The sequence below is a fragment of the Eptatretus burgeri genome, chromosome 1 (assembly GCF_056783735.1).
Source record: "Eptatretus burgeri isolate ZD-2024b chromosome 1, Ebu_testis_v1, whole genome shotgun sequence".
Taxonomy (NCBI): domain Eukaryota; kingdom Metazoa; phylum Chordata; class Myxini; order Myxiniformes; family Myxinidae; genus Eptatretus; species Eptatretus burgeri.
In genome coordinates, this window is record NC_140961.1 from 104,491,702 (window position 1) to 104,508,341 (window position 16,640).

Below are 16,640 nucleotides of genomic sequence, written 5' to 3' on the forward strand. Positions count from 1 at the left end.
ATTTGATGAGTTTATGCGCCAGAATGGTATTCGACATCTAAGGTCCACACCTTATCATCCTGAGACGAATGGCCAAGCTGAGTCGTTTGTTAAGATGTTGAAGCGTGCTTTGCGCAGGGGGGGTGTTGCACCTGTGCAGACGGTGGTCGATGTTTTTTTGCTCCATTACAGGAACGCAGTTCATCCTGTCACGGGTGACTCACCTGCTATTCGTCTCTATGGACGGGCTTTGCGATCCAGGCTAGATTTGCTGCGACCTGGAGGGTCGGTGAGTGGGGCTATGTCGCGTCCGACGCGGCTGCGCAGCTTCGAGGTGGGGCAGCGGGTGATGGTACGCAATTATTTCCACGGTTCCAAATGGGTGCCGGCGGTGGTCTCTGGGGTGCTGGGGCCGGCGAATTGCATGGTGCGGACTGATGGTGGGGATGTGTGGAAGCGGCACGTGGACCAGATGCATGATCGCTGTTCAGCGTCACCCCCCCCCCACACCTCCCCGAGCCGAACGTTGCGGGGCCCCCACCAGTAGTCTCGCCGGCACCTGACGTTGTATCGCCGGGACTGGCTGGGCCAGCGCCGAGGGGGTCTTCGCCTGATGCCGTCCTACCCGGGGACGTCGAGCAGGCTGGGCAGTCGGGGGTAGCTGGTGTTGCGAAAAGTGCGAGTCCGGCGAGGGTGTCACCTCGACCGAGCCGGGAGGCGTCTGAGCCTGGGCTGTCTGGTGGCGCTGCCCGTCCGAGGCGGGTCAGGGTGCGGCCGCGGTACTTGGAGGATTATGAGTGTTGATGGGTTTCCGATGGTCATGTTGTGATTATCCGTTCGTTATGTGACGGGTCATTTTACGGGGGGAGGAGTGTGCTGTGTCACGTGATTGGGTTTTCGTATATCATGCCTCGCCCGCTAGGGGTGGCAGAACTGTGCTTCCGGCTGCGCAATAAAGCAGAGTAGATGGTGGCTCGCGTGCTTCTTGCGTCCCGCCGCACCTAGTACACACTAGCATATACGACGGATCTGCCAGCTCTGAAAAAAAAAAATGAAAAAAAAATGTAACTGAAAAATTCCTATCGCCGAGTGATACTAACAGCCTCTTATAAAAATAGCACATACAATTATGTACACTGTACAGTACATAATACCTCATAATGATAATAAACGACAGTGTGGCCCTGTTATAATGCGATCGTTGATGTCCATAAAATGTCATCGTGAAAAAAGCAGGGTCGTGCTCAATCGGGATTCAAGGAAATCGGCTTTCAAACTGAACCAATGTTTGCACGTTTACCTTCGAGCAAGTAAATTACCTTTGAATTGAAGAATTCCGCGAACAAATCGTTGTTACATTCGAAATTAAAACACGAATTTGTTTTTAGTGAAGCTTTTCATGTTGTTAAAACAATCGCACTGTTCCGAAAATATATATATCACAATTGACAGGAGCTCGTTTCTTCATTTATAAATTATAACATTGATGCAATGATTTCATATTTGTTCACCTTTCTATAATCGATGCGAGAGGAGATTGTAAGCTGCTGCTAACAACACCGATGGCCGTCATGAAAAGCACAAAGGTAAAACTAACGTGTCTTCCCTCTCTCTTGGATGCGTGTTACAATTGCCGACAGTATTCAGTACAGTAACATGCTGTACAGGTCTGTATCCGAGGAGCAATAGGCTACACCATATGGCCTAGGTGTCTAGCTTTGTGTAAGTAGGATGTTCGAAAACGAAAAAAAAAATGATGTTCGCACAACGACGACGTCGCTGAGGCCGAGGTCACATTTGCCACGGCGGCCGTGGGGTCTCCAAAATCTGCGGCCACTAGCAATTATACGGCGGCCGCAGAATTTCCACGGGCACACAATGTAGCAGCCACATATGTTTTTATTTTTCGGTGAGCCGCCCGGCGTATTTATAAATCGTGAAGACCGAAAACGTGGGGGTGACGTACGGTCTTTGATTTGATGTCACACGGTGACCTTAGGGCGTTCCTGCGGTGGCCATAGAATTTTCAAGGCAGACGCAAAGTGCCCGCATGCGAACATGCGGCCAGATGGATGGACGGTAACGAGTGGGTATATATACCAGTTCTTTTTTACTGAAATAAAAATATACCAGTACAGTATATATAACTGAATATACTATAACTATAATATACCGTGGTGGCCCCAGAATCCGAACGCCCCATTGTTTGAACAAATTGGAATCCTGAACAAATTGTTCGAGAAAATTTTTGCCCTAAAAACCTAATACATTTTAAAAAACCGAACACAACGTAGAGCTCATGTTTGTTCACGTGTCTCCCCCACCTGTTCGAGCCGCATCTTCGCGCTTTGTTGATTCAGTTTGTCAGTGGAAGTCCTCGTGAAAGCATCTCTCGTGTGTCGATCGATACTTTAGGCCTCAGTCACATTTGCTCTACGGCGAGGATACGGCGGCCGTACGCCCTCTGAATTGACAGAAACGTGCGGCAGCCACAGAGAAACTGAGGTGGCCTCAGAGTGGCCCTACGCCGTATGGCTATATTTTACAGGTCGTAAGGTCGCCGTGGAATTATAATGCGGAGTTGTAACTTTTTTCATTTCTACATTCGCCGTAGCAATTTGACAAGCCGAAACAAAAGAACTGGTAAAAAAAAAATTAAAAAATTAACCCATTCGTTACCGTCCGTCTGGCCGCATGTTCGACTTAGGGTCCCCCTGCGGTCGCCTTGCGGGCACCTTGCCTTTAAAATTCTATGGCCGCCGCAGGAACGCCCCAAGGTCACCGTGCGACATCAAATCAAAGACGTACAGCACCCCCACGTTTTCGGTCTCCACAATTTATAAATACCCCGTGCGTCTACCCGAAAAATAAAAACATATATGACTGCTATATTGTGTGCCCGTGGAAATACTGCAGCCGCTTTATAATTGCTAGTGCCCGTACATTTTGTCGACCCTCCGGCCGCCGAGCCAAATGTGACAGGCCTTACCTCGTGTTTTCATCTTCATTTGTGATGTTTGTTTTTTTAATAATCTTGTGTTTTAATTAAAAACAAAAAAGTAATCCGATCAGGTGGTGTGACAGACTGTCGGGCAAGGATTGAATTTCACAGCAAAACCAGTTGTAATTTGGAATATCCATGATTACCTCAGCCAGATGCGTTGGATGAAAGTGATTGTGGTTCTGCGGGCATCATGTTTGATTTGCTGCCCTGGGGGCAGCACTCTCGCAGAGTGCGCGAGCGATCGGAACCCAGGATGGAGCTCGAGCATTTGTGAACCATTGGATTGGTGATTGTACCAGTTTACATACAATACACCGCCACCAAAGGTCATTTACTCATCTTATTTTACCTTAAACATGGGGAATTTCAGTTTAAAGTGTCTTGAAAGTGGGATTTCTTTGGGTCCATGAACGGATTAATTCACTCCATTATTTCTTATTGGGAAAATATTTTTAGAATCTGAACTGTTTGCAATCCGAACAGCCTCCTGGGACAAATTAAATTGGGATTCTGGGGGCATCACTGTGTATAGGCAAACACCTATACTCCGATCTCTAGCGGTAGCACACGGTGGACGCAGACTGTCACGGAGGCCGTACGTAGGTGCACGGCGGGTGTAGGGGAACCGTGCATCGACCCTGCGTTGCCCGCAGGTAATCACACAGACCGCAAGGCCACCGTGCGGCGACCGTGGAAATAGTGCGGCCGCCATAATTTTTGGGGGGTTGGGAAATTCATTTTTCATTGAGAAGAGCTTACGGCAGCCGCACGAATAACGCAAACCCACCGTACGCCCTATGTACGGTCGACGTGGAACACATCTATGTCATAGCTTGGCTTGTCAAATTGCTATGGCGAATGTGGAAATGAAAAAAAGTTATAACTCCGCGCTATAATTCCACGGCGCCCCTACGGCCTGTAAAATATCGCCAAATGGTGTAGGGCCTTCCTGAGGCCACCTCAGTTTCTCTGTGGCCGCCGCACGTTTCTGTTAATTCAGAGGGCGTACGGCCGCCGTATCTTTGCCGTAGAGCAAATGTGACTAAGGCCTTAATGACCGTTTTTCAGAACGTAACTCCATCTTTAAGTGGCGCATGACTTGTGTTCCTTAAATTCCTGAAATTGAATCGGGTGAAAATACAAATAACAGAAATACATCCAAATGCTTTCAAAATGAGTTATAAATGTTATGGATGAATCATATAGTCATATTAAATGTCACTATTAGTCCAGTTCATACAAACAACAAGAGTTCAGTAGAGTGCAAACTCTGTCCCGGCCAAAAACGCGGATCGATTTTTACCTCAATACCTATGTACTTGTATTGTTGTCATGTAAAGCACAAAATAGGCCAATGTACTCCTATTTATGTTATAATATGATCTACATACAAATATCCATGACCATGATTCTTAAAAATGTGTATCTCTACAAGTTTTACACTGTGTGAGATCGGTTTAGTAATTATTTATTGATGATTTTTTTGCAGAAAGTCTGAAGTGAAACATCAAGATGGATGACTGTAATTTTGCCAAAAATCAGTGTCAGGTGGAGAGCGAACTGTTACATTAACACAAAAGGGATGTGATGATATCCTGAAAGCCAGCAAAGCCAGAGGCAAAGATATAACAGTCGCAGCTGGCCAGTCTGTCCATGTGAAGTGCAGAAGTGACTATACCAACCCTAGATCAATCTTGTATCACAACAAACGTAAACTTTCTGGTGAACAGGATCATCATCTTCAGCACACACTTAGATCGAAAGAAACTACATTCATTTATGACGAGGATTGTGTATTGTGTGGTTGTCCAGATGTATACAAAGGCAAGAAATCAGAACATAAACTTATTCCTGTTAGAACAATGGATTGATATCTCCAAGATACTGACATAGAGCCGTACAGCTTTCCACATATGAAATCTGAACTAAAAAAACATTTCAGTGACAGAATAATCATCACAGAGATCAATGGCAAACAAAATGTAGTAACATTTCACACCACCGCTTCGAACATCCTACATAATTTTCATTAACAAACGATGCAAGACAAAAAGGATGAGAAGACCCACATAATTGAAGCAGCAGCTAAGTTCATAAAACAGGACATAAAAGACCTTGATCAGACCAGGAACACCTATCCCACTGCCGCCGAAATATCAACAGAAACAGCACTGGATTTCGTGCCACCATCCTTGCAGCAGTTGTTAAACACAATATTCTTTGGAAAAGATCGAAGCACTAAAATTGCTTCAATAGGACAAGCGATCATGCAGGCAACGCGGCCTCGTATCCTTCTGGCACTATTACAAATTGGTTTGGGTGTTCAAATGCACCACCACTTCCAATCAAATTTTTGTTCGATTCTTTATATCACCATGGGTTTTCCTGCTCTTACGGTGAAGTGAAGAAGTACGGAAGAAGTTCTTCAGTTGCACATGGCATAGAGATTCAAAACTTCAGTGCAAACAATTTTATACAATATTCTGCTGAAAATGTTGACCACACTGTGAGAAGTATTGACGGCAAGGGTACGTTCCACGGTATGGGAATTATTGCTATGGTGACACCCAGGACAAAATCATCAAGAACCATTCCAAGAGTGAAAGTCACATCTGGTGATATTGCTTCTGTTGTACGGATAAATGTTCAGCACTTCTTCTCAGAAAGAGATAGCCTCCAGTCTCTCCTCTACCAGCCAGTAACAAACTCAAATGTGAAAGAACCATGTGCAGATGTCGATCTACTTTGGAAGTCATCACTGCTGCTGAAAGTCCCAAGACCCCAGTGGTCTGGGTTCGTGCAGCTCATCCACAAAGGAGAACATCCTGGTGTGTCATCGGTCATGTTTCTCCACATGATTGATTTGGATCCAAACGATCTCACCTGCATTTATTCTACATTAAAATTCATATCTTCCCATATCAAGTATTTCTATTGGTTTAGATTATGTTTTTAACTTCCAGTGCAAATATCTGATGCTCCTGTCATATATTAAGCTATTGTTTATAAGACTGAAACACATTTTTGTTATTTTTCATTTTCGACATTCAAATTTTTGAATTTTACGGGTGGGGGAAAGTTTTCTCAAAAAAAAAAATGTTCCACTGAATAGATTTTGGTAGATTTTTAATAAGATAGTCCCATGTCCATTAGGAATCATCAAAAACAGGTTTCAAAACTATTGCAATTTGTTTCTGGTTACCAACTTTTTAAGCACAGGGTGCCCAGACTAAATAGGCAAAGCCTAGAAAGCGAACATAGAATTCTTCTTCCATTCGCTTCTTAAATATATCAAATTAAAGTCTTTTTGCGATGAAAAAATAAATATTACCTCAACATTACCTTCACAACAACAACTACACTGCTGAGAACAGGATCTCATCTGAAAAAACAATTTCCTCAACATTACCTTCACAATGACAACTACACCGCCTAGAACAGGATCTCACCTAAAAAATTAATCTTACCTCAACATTACCTTCACAACGACAACTACACCGCCGAGAACAGGATCTCATCTAAAACAATTAATCTTACCTCAACATTACCTTCACAACGACAACTACAACTACACCGCCGAGAACAGGATCTCATTTAAAAAAAATTAATATTACCTCAACATCACCGTCACAACGACAACTACACCACCTAAAACAGGATCTCATCTAAAAAAATTAATATTACCTCAACATTTCCTTCACAACGACAACTACACCGCCTAGAACAGGATCTCATCTAAAAAAATTAATATTACCTCAGCATTACCTTTACAACGACAACTACACCGCCTAGAACAGGATCTCATCTAAAAAAATTAATATTACCTCAACATTACCTTCACAACGACAACTACACTGCCTAGAACAGGATCTCATCTAAAAAAATTAGTCTTACCTCAACATTACCTTCACAACAACAAATACATCACCTAGAACAGGATCTCATCTAAAAAAATTAGTCTTACCTCAACATTACCTTCACAACAACAAATACATCACCTAGAACAGGATCTCATCTAAAAAAAATTAATATTACCTCAACATTACCTTCACAACAACTACACCGCCGAGAACAGGATCTCATCTAAAAAAATTAACACTAAATTGAACGTAGTATTCTTCTTACATTTGCTTCTGACTTTACCTATAACTTGTTCACAACTGTATATGCAATTTCCGGTTACTTCGGCCTGGATTCGGGATCAGCGATCAAATAATGTAAATCACGATTAAAAATTATTTTTTGATGATGCGGGAGATATCTTTATTAAAATCAGTGGAGGAAATATACACCATGTCTGATATTATTTGGGTCTTTCATGTCTCCGACGATGCCTTTATCTCCCGGCATGCATCATTCTCCATGACAAAAACCAGAAACAAAAAAAAACAGAAACAAAACAAAAACGGAAGCAAAAGGGTCATAGCCAACTCCACGGATTCACAATTGGCAGGGTATTGTGTTGTTTTTGTTGTTTCCTATTCTCTCATGTGCACGTGTTAAGTAATATTCACAAGATAGAAATAAAACCCAATCGTGTTTATACACCGCACAGCGTTTAACAACAACTGGAAGCAAAAGGTCACAGCTAACGGCACGGATTCCAAATAGCCATGGGGTATTGTGTTGTTGTTGTTGTTTCCTATTCTCTCACGTGCACGCGTTAAGTATGAAGCTCACTGCGTTCGCTATAATCGGTTTCACCAGATCTCTCAATGATGAAGAATCACTTAAAAAATTATCAGATCCGGATATGGATCCAGGTCTTCACTAAAATTGAAGCAATTCGTCCTTGTCACACATCCAATGTGTCCACAAAATTTCATCCAGATCCGTCGATAACTTTTTGAGATATCCTGTGCACAAACAGACAAACAAACACAGACAGACAGACAAACAGACAGAAAGGGGTGAAAACATAACCTCCTTCACCTTCGGTGGCGGAGGTAATTAATGCTCAGATAGGAACCTTGCACAGACCAACCCAAGTGTATTATTGCTTGGACTGAAACTTCAATTTCCTACAAACTCATTTTGACTGCAATTTCGTGGCAGGGGATTATCTCGACAAAATAGAGTTCATGAATTTCAATTTCCCAATACCGGTGTTAATTTACGAAGATACTTTATATATGTACGGGCTGGCTAAGTACCTTGTTTATTGGCTGGCAGGATGGTCTAGCTCGAGATACGCACACTCACCTCTCAGCTGCTCAGCTGTCTAGCCTGGGATTGAATCCCAACCCAGCTATAAACTGTAAACCTTGCTATTTCACAAGCACGGTGATTTATCAATGTCTATGGCATCCCTACACGAGGATGGATGTTAAACTGGACATCCCGTCTGACAGCATTAGTTGGTGGACATCAAAGATCCCATGGTATCCTTCTTGAAGAGTAGGTGAGCGATCGCCGGCAGCATGAACAAATTCCAGATTCCTGCCATAACTACTGCTGGCAGAAGGTTGGCAAACCACCCAGCATGACCCCTGGCCAAGAAACTAAAATTTTCCAGAAAATTAATTCGATTCCAAATTGGGCCCCACAGTTCCAGACATATAAAGTTAGCACAGCATATGCTGCCCTGTGGTGTGCTCCAGATGTGGCCTGTTTACTCTGCAAACCATTGTATACTATTTTAGAAGCTGTCAGTAATTCATTTTGATTTCTGCACTTTCACACTCCAATGGGAGAGAAATGAGGTCCAACCCTTCCTTCACCCCCAAAAAGGGAACACTGGGATGAATGTTTGTTCCCGTCCTCTTTCCCTTGCAATCCCCTGCTTCATGTGGCATCGGAACACAGGCAATGACAAGTCTCACGAGAATTGCCTAACCTGTTGCCTTGACGCTGCTCCACACGTGTGCGCACACTGCCACATATGATTAGTACTGACCAAGTGTGTCCTAGATCTGTTACAGATGGCCCACCTCAAGCTTAGCTGTAAAGTCATGCTTTCACCAGAGCACCCAAAAGGCTAACGTCCAAGATCCAGCCAATGTATCATGCTATCAATGGACTCCTCAAGGAGGAAAAGGTCATACTCATACCAAATGGTAATCTTCAGATTGATGCTTCTCTTTTATCATGTTCAACCCAATTTTTAAACAATGACTGCTTCAAGTTGCACATATTTTCCTGAAGCCTCCAGTTTGAGCATTTTGGTACTTCCTTCTGATCATCATGTCGAGTGGATAAAAACGGGTTTATTCAGAGTTAAATTACAGGTTATTGTACCATCGCAAACATGTTTCAGAATCAGAATGTCGGCTTGCGAGGAACATGACGGGTGCCAAAAGCATTACGATTTTAAACATTGCTGACACCAGTGTGCAATGAACTGCTGCAGTGAACGGCTTTGCTGTTTCTGTTAACCATATTGCTAGTACAGCATAAGGGTGAATTGAGTGCATAGCTCATGTCCAGTGGAATAATGCTAGTGGGTAGTGATGGGGTTGAAAGGTAACTCAATTTCAATTATTACATCATGGAACACTGCCTGATCCTGAAGGAACAATCTATTTAATACAGAGTCAAGACTCATAGAGAAGCGAGAACATAAAACGGATCAGAACACAGCAGAACAAATGGAATAAAGAGAGTGAGGAGAAACACTAACGGTGGGGTTGAAGGACAAAATAGAGGAACTCTTGGAAAAATAAGGGATATGGGGAAGAATGAGGGCCAGGGGAGGATGTATGGGGTGCACAAGATGGATATAGAAGCAAATTCTCAGAAGGGAAAAACTGGAAACTTGAAAAGAGGTGGGCTTTGGGAGGGTTAATGGGGGTAGAAATGATCAAGGTTTTGGATGGGGGATAATCTGAGAGGGTGGTGAATGGCTGTCTTGAAGACCTGGAGGGAAGAATGAGATTGAAGAAAATGTGGAAGTTGGTTCCACAGGTGGGGGAAAAGGAGAAATGAAAGAGTGGAAGTGAGCAGTGATTCTGGATCGTTGAAGTTTCACCAGAAGGGGGTTGCTGGCAGGTGTTGGGCATCCCACAGAAATCTGGGAGGGGGGAGGGTGGTGTAGAAAGCAGGGGGTGAAAGAGCAGAAAGAAGGAGTTAGAATACAGGGAGACCACCAACCTATCTGTAATGGGAAAGTGATGGGCCCATAGACTCCACTTCATTGCAGGAAATTCCAATGATCCCGAGGGTCTTTGTTTCAACGGCATAAAGCTGACCAAGGTGTGAGGCAGGGGTGCCAGTCCGGAGAGGGGAGCAGTACTCCATCAAGCTTCGGATGAAAGCCTTGTAGGAGTAGAAGAGTTCAGATGTGCTAAGGCAGGAATTTGCACAATGGAACATGCCCAAGGAAGGACTATGGAAGCCAACCGAGAAGTGTGGTTTACCCAAGAAAGATCATAGCTAATGGAGGGCCTGAAGGTTTGAGTGACTGAACTTCAAACAAGATTGTGAAGAAATAGATGGGAGGGATTGCCAGATGGTCCTTTCAGAAAGACAGGGTGAGAGTGTGAGATTTGTCAGTATTGAAAGACATATTCCAAGTGTTTGACCAGCTTGTGATTCTATAAAGATCTGCAGAGAGGAAAGAGGCTACTGCCTGGAGATTTAAGGGATGAATGATGTTAAGGCAGAGGGTGGAGTCTTCAGCAAAGAGAGTCAGAGAGATCAATGCTGAAGTTGAGGAATATGATGGATCCCAGAACACTGCATTGAGGGCACTGCAACCTTATCTGAGAGAGGATATCAAAGAATCCCACTGAGAGCCACTCATGATAGTTGCAAGAGCAGAGGAAGTCAGTTGTCAGTAACCCAAAGTGGAGTTTGCCTTGCATGCCAAAGGCAAAGTTTGGAGAAGAGACCTCCTCATTATTCAGTTAGATGGGACTTATACCATACCACCATGGATCCACAAATTAAGGTCTTCAAATAAATCAAAGATCATGATGGACATTAATGAATAGAATGTGATTCTAGATGTGGCATCTTAACATACAGGGAGCTGATACTCCAGATCCCCTTCTTTTTGGGTGGTATAAGCAATAGTTCTGTGTAATATGAAAGCTAAATCTTGAATGGTTTTTGAAATATCACGTACACCAGCCAAGTTACCTAAATGGTTTCTGTGGCAACATAATTCAGCCAATCACAGCCGTGATCTAATCAGGTTGAGATCATGTCATGATGAAGAATAGATATCTGCAATATAAAAGATAAATGTTCAACGGTTTTTGAAATGTCGTGGACACATAAGTACGCTGATGGATGATCAGTCGGTCATGGAAAGATGATCGGTCATGGGCGGCAGTCATTTTAATGTCCCCCATCTCCAACTTTGTTGGAGGGGTGGGAGGCAAGAAGCATAACTTTACACAAGGTTTTAAGAACGAAAAGATCACAAGTTTAGCATGTGATGAAATTGAAAAACTTTAAAAGTTTATTCACAAATAACTAGGTTTTAATATTGTATAAACAATGGTGGTACCAAAAATGGAATTTTCAGAATAGTAAGGATTTGGGGGTTAGCTGTAAAATAGCAGGTTCCTAATAGGAATGTTACAACAAACCACGTTTCTCAAAGCAAAACTTATTTGGCCTAAAAGTCAAACACCTGTGTTTTCTTGTCAAATACTCGTATATAAAGAAAAACATTCATATTGTATTCCACATTGGAATGCAAAAGTCATATAAGGTACAATATCAATACGTGGCTTGTATGTTATTGATATTTATTTGGTCAAAAACTTCAATCCCATGAAGAAGGCAAACTGTCTTAAATCCATCGCGCTGTCTGTCTGTCTCTGTCTCTGTCTCTGTCTCTGTCTCTGTCTCTGTCTCTGTCTCTGTCTCTGTCTCTGTCTCTGTCTCTCTGTCTCTGTCTCTCTGTCTCTGTCTCTCTGTCTCTGTCTCTGTCTCTGTCTCTCTGTCTCTGTCTCTCTGTCTCTGTCTCTCTGTCTCTGTCTCTCTGTCTCTGTCTCTCTGTCTCTGTCTCTCTGTCTCTCTGTCTCTGTCTCTCTGTCTCTGTCTCTCTGTCTCTGTCTCTCTGTCTCTGTCTCTCTGTCTCTGTCTCTCTGTCTCTGTCTCTCTGTCTCTGTCTCTCTGTCTCTGTCTCTCTGTCTCTGTCTCTCTGTCTCTGTCTCTCTGTCTCTGTCTCTCTGTCTCTGTCTCTCTGTCTCTGTCTCTCTGTCTCTGTCTGTCTCTGTCTCTCTGTCTCTGTCTCTCTGTCTCTGTCTCTCTGTCTCTGTCTCTCTGTCTCTGTCTCTCTGTCTCTGTCTCTCTGTCTCTGTCTCTCTGTCTCTGTCTCTCTGTCTCTGTCTCTGTCTCTGTCTCTCTCTCTCTGTCTGTCTCTCTCTCTCTCTCTCTCTCTCTCTCTCTCTCTCTCTCTCTCTCTCTCTCTCTCTCTCTCTCTCTCTCTCTCTCTCTCTCTCTCTCTCTCTCTCTCTCTCTCTCTCTCTCTCTCTCTCTCTCTCTCTCTCTCTCTCTCTCTCTCTCTCTCTCTCTCTCTCTCTCTGTCTCTCTCTCTCTCTCTCTCTCTCTCTCTCTCTCTCTCTCTCTCGCCCCCTGCTGGTCGTTGGTGAGTCGTGCATGGGTGTGGCGTCATGGCGGCTCTGTGTGTGCAGCTGTGAGTACTGTGCTGTGTTCGTGTTGTTCCTGTCCCTATTTCGTTTCCCTCTGTGTCCCCGTACGTGTTTGTGGAGTTTTTTTCCGTTTCCCTTCCTGCTGAGACGAGAGAGAAGGAGAGCGCGCACGGTAGGTGCTTTGTGGGTTTTCCTTGAAACCTTCGGGTTTCTGGGCCTACTTTTTCATCTGCCTTGTTTTCATAGGCCTGCCGTTTATCGGTGGTTTAGCTTCTTCCTTATACTCTTCCTTTCCCTTATACTTCATTTGACCCCACTTGCTGGTTGCTTGTGACGGTTTTCCTTTGTTAAACTTAAACTTCTCTTCTTTTGCTTTAAGCTATGGCAAACGGACGTTTGCACAATAGTGTGTACGAGTCACTCACTCGGAAAAATGGAGTGACAATGACTCCACCTGATGGAGTTAGTGTTGAGAACGTGGTGATGGCTCTGGGAGAGCTCGTAGGAATCGAGAATGTTCTCGCCGCTTCGAAAATGAGCCAACGTGTCGTGGTCTTCTTGTCAGAGGAGCGACACGTGGCTCAGGCGGTCCAAACCGGTCTATCCGTTCCGCCGGACGTCTTCGTTAACGTTAGTTATCTCGATACGATGGCGGTAAAATTAACACTGTCCAACATCCCGCCCTTCTTCTCGAGTGAGGAGATTGTAGCTGCATTTAGCGTTTTTGGCACAGTTGTATCACGAATCTCCATGATTCCACTTCGTCTCCGCTCTGACGCTTCGGTTCGCCACATCATGTCGTTCCGACGTCATTGCTATATCATTCTAAAAAACAACGCTCAATCGCTCAATGCAGTTATGACTTTAAAAAATAAAAACCGCAATTACCAGATTTATATCGCAACGGAGACCACAACTTGTTTTATCTGTGGTGAATCGGGACATTTAAAAAGCGATTGCCCCAAGAATATATTAAGTGGAATATCTAGTGTGGTCGAACCCATCGAGACGAATAGTGGTATATCTCGAGTTGGGAACGTTGGTGACGCTTCAAACTCGAACAATCTGCCTGGGCCGTCGAGAGTGGAGGTAAATCCCCCCCTGACAGATGACGAAAGCTTCACCGTTGTTCCTTCAAAAAGGAAACATAAATTAAAGCATCTAAATGATAACGATAGTCAAGATGTGACAGCGAGCTGTGCAAAAAAGATGGCGCCGGCTGCTGAGAATAATGACTCGTGTTTGGAAGCAACAATAGATGCTCTTTTTAAAACGAAAAATCGATTTGATGTAATTGCTCCAGAGGATGATGACTTTTTTTGTCGGCGGGGTTGGTGAACATGAGCAGGAGATTGGTTTTGTGCAGCAGGGAGCACACGTGACCACTCCCATAGTCACAGGCACCTTGGATATTAACACCGGATCCACTGTAACCCCCCTCCCTGTAAAGACCAACAGTGAAAAGTGTACCGTTTCTAAGTCACCAATAACTCCAAACCTGGTAGAATCAGGGTGTAAAGCTTCAACTAGTGAAACACCAGGTTCATCTCAAGCGGAATACAACGTTCCTTCCATTAGTATTCTTCCTCCTCCCCGTCCTCTTCACCCTCCCACTCCTCCTCCTCCCCCTCCCACTTCTAATCCTCTTCCTCTTCCCACGCCTCCTCCTCCTCCCACTCCACCTCCCCTACTCCACCTCCCCTACTCCACCTCCCCTACTCCACCTCCCCTACTCCACCTCCCCCACTCCTCCTCCCTACTCCACCTCCCCCACTCCTCCTCCCCCACTCCTCCTCCCCCACTCCTCCTCCCCCCCCCACTCCTCCTCCCTCCACTCTTTCTTCCCCGACTCCGACCCCTTCTCCCCCTTTGGAAGCGGAATGTGAGGCTTCCCTTTTTAAACCATCAGCTCCATCTTTTGGATAATTTTTTTTTTTTTTTGGAGCATAACGTTAATGTAATGGACACCGGTCGATACTCAGATCATGATTCGGACAGGGCCTCATCACTTGCTTCTTGTGGCGGTGCTGAAGCATGGAATGACCCAGTTTCCCAAGATTCGGAGAGTGTTACCAGTGTTCCACCTGCCGATATCATAAAGTTTCTTCATGACACCTTTCGCAAGAAACATGTTAAAATTAAAAACTTTTTCCCTGACTTATCCGGCTTTATAATCTCTGCGAAGCTTTTGCTCCTCAAAGCCGGACAGCTTGGTGTGACGGAATCACAAGTGTATCGACTCCGGAAATGCATCCTCAAAGCAAAGAATGAGCTGCAGACACAGAGAGACTAAGTTTTTGACACACCCTAACTCTATGTTAGCCTATGGCCTTCTCTATAGCGAGTTTAAATATTAATGGGGGACGCTCCTCCATCCGTAAAGCAGAAGTTGAACAGTTTGTTGAGACAAATCACATTGATGTTTTGCTTTTACAAGAAACTAGATGTAGCTCCTCTTGTGCAAGTGGATGGCAAAGGATAATGAGGGGAAAATGGTTTTTTAGTAGTCTGGAACACCCAAGGGCTGGGGTGGCTGTTTGTATACGACCTTCCTTTTGCAGTCCCAGTGTTGTTTTTAATGAGATTATCAAAGGGTATTTGATTTCACTCACCTTCACTCATAATGGCTTTAAACACACCGTACTGAATGTCTACGCACCGAGCGATAGCACGGAGAGACTCGCCTTTTACACACACTTAGAAACGTCTCTTGTACACATTGATTTTGATGGACTTGTCTGCTTGGGTGGAGATTTTAACTGCACGATGGACCCCACCATTGATCGTAATGGAGAGGAGCCGCACCCAGCAAGCGCAGCGCCTTTGTTGAGAGCCTTGAGAACCGTTTTCCCTGGTTGATGTGTGGAGAATCCGCAATCTTTCTCTCCGCCAATACACGTGGAGTCGGTGTTCAAAAGGCCACCTATCACTTGCAAGATTGGACCGTTTCTACATCAACAGTACCTTTTTAAATGTCGTGAGCAATATGGACATTATTCCGAGCGGCTTCTCAGACCATCACATGGTCGCACTTCGTATTCACCAACCAGTTCGGAATCGTGGTGCTGCCTACTGGACCCTCAACGCAAGTCTTTTGGATGACCAACTGTTTGGCGATGCCATTGGTGTGTTCTGGAGAGCCTTGCTCCAACGTAAAACTTCCTTCCCCTGCCTTGGAAAATGGTGGGACAACGTCAAAGTGCAAATAAGATCCTTTTGCCAACAATATGGAGCCTACCACACCAAATATGACTCTGCCCTTCAATCCTTGCTTGCCAAATAAATATTATATTTGCAGACCAACCTCTTGGCTTCAAATGATGAAAAAACCAACCTCTTGCTGGCGAAGAAAAAAGCTCTTCTTGCTGGACTTTGTGCAAAGCAAGCCAGAGGAGCACTAATTCGTCTCCGACTGGAGAATTTGTGCTACCTGGACACCTCCTCTAAGTTCTTTTTTGGACTGGAAGATCAAACAAAGAGAAGTCAGCAGATAGCTTCAGTCAGGACAAAGGAAGGAAGGATAACACACAATCAAAAAGATGTCAGAGCCTCACTCAGACACTACTTTACTGAACTTTATCATGCTCTGAAAATCGACAACAAAATGGTAACAGTGCTGACTTCTTCCTTACCTACCTTGTCAAAATCTGCAGTTCTACAAATGGACAAGGAAGTAACTTTGGAGGAACTCCAAGCTGCTCTTCAAACTCTACCCTCGGGTAAGGCCTCCGGCCTGGATGGAATTCCTGCGGAATTTTATAAAACCTTTTGGGACCTCCTCGGACCAGAACTACTTGAGGTTATAATCGACGGTCGACGATCAGGCTCACTGCCATTAAGCTGCCGGAGGGCTGTCCTCGCCCTTATCCCCAAAAAAGGAGACCTTCAGCAACCACACAACTGGCGTCCCATCTCATTACTCTGTGCAGACTACAAAATATTTTCCAAGACCCTTTCCAACCGTCTTAAAGCCATAATCGAGGAGATCGTACACCCAGATCAGTCTTACTGTGTCCCGAAGAGGACAATTCATGACAGTATCTTTATTGTGCGTGATATAATTGACATCTGTTCTCTTGAGCAAAGAAATGTCGGGTTGGTGTTCTTAGATC

At 44.3% G+C, this 16,640-nt stretch overlaps 1 protein-coding gene across 7 annotated transcripts in view; it reads right to left on the reverse strand.

Annotated features, from left to right (window-relative positions):
* LOC147035098 (uncharacterized) overlaps positions 1–1,399 on the reverse strand; it is a 48,935-nt gene extending 47,536 nt beyond the window's left edge. For all 7 annotated transcript variants that reach the window (XR_015061305.1, XR_015061304.1, XR_015061303.1 and 4 more), the window contains exon 1: positions 1,299–1,399. The gene's annotated coding sequence lies outside the window, so the exon portion shown is untranslated. The remainder of the gene's footprint in view (positions 1–1,298) is intronic.
* Between the last annotated feature and the right edge of the window lie 15,241 nt (positions 1,400–16,640).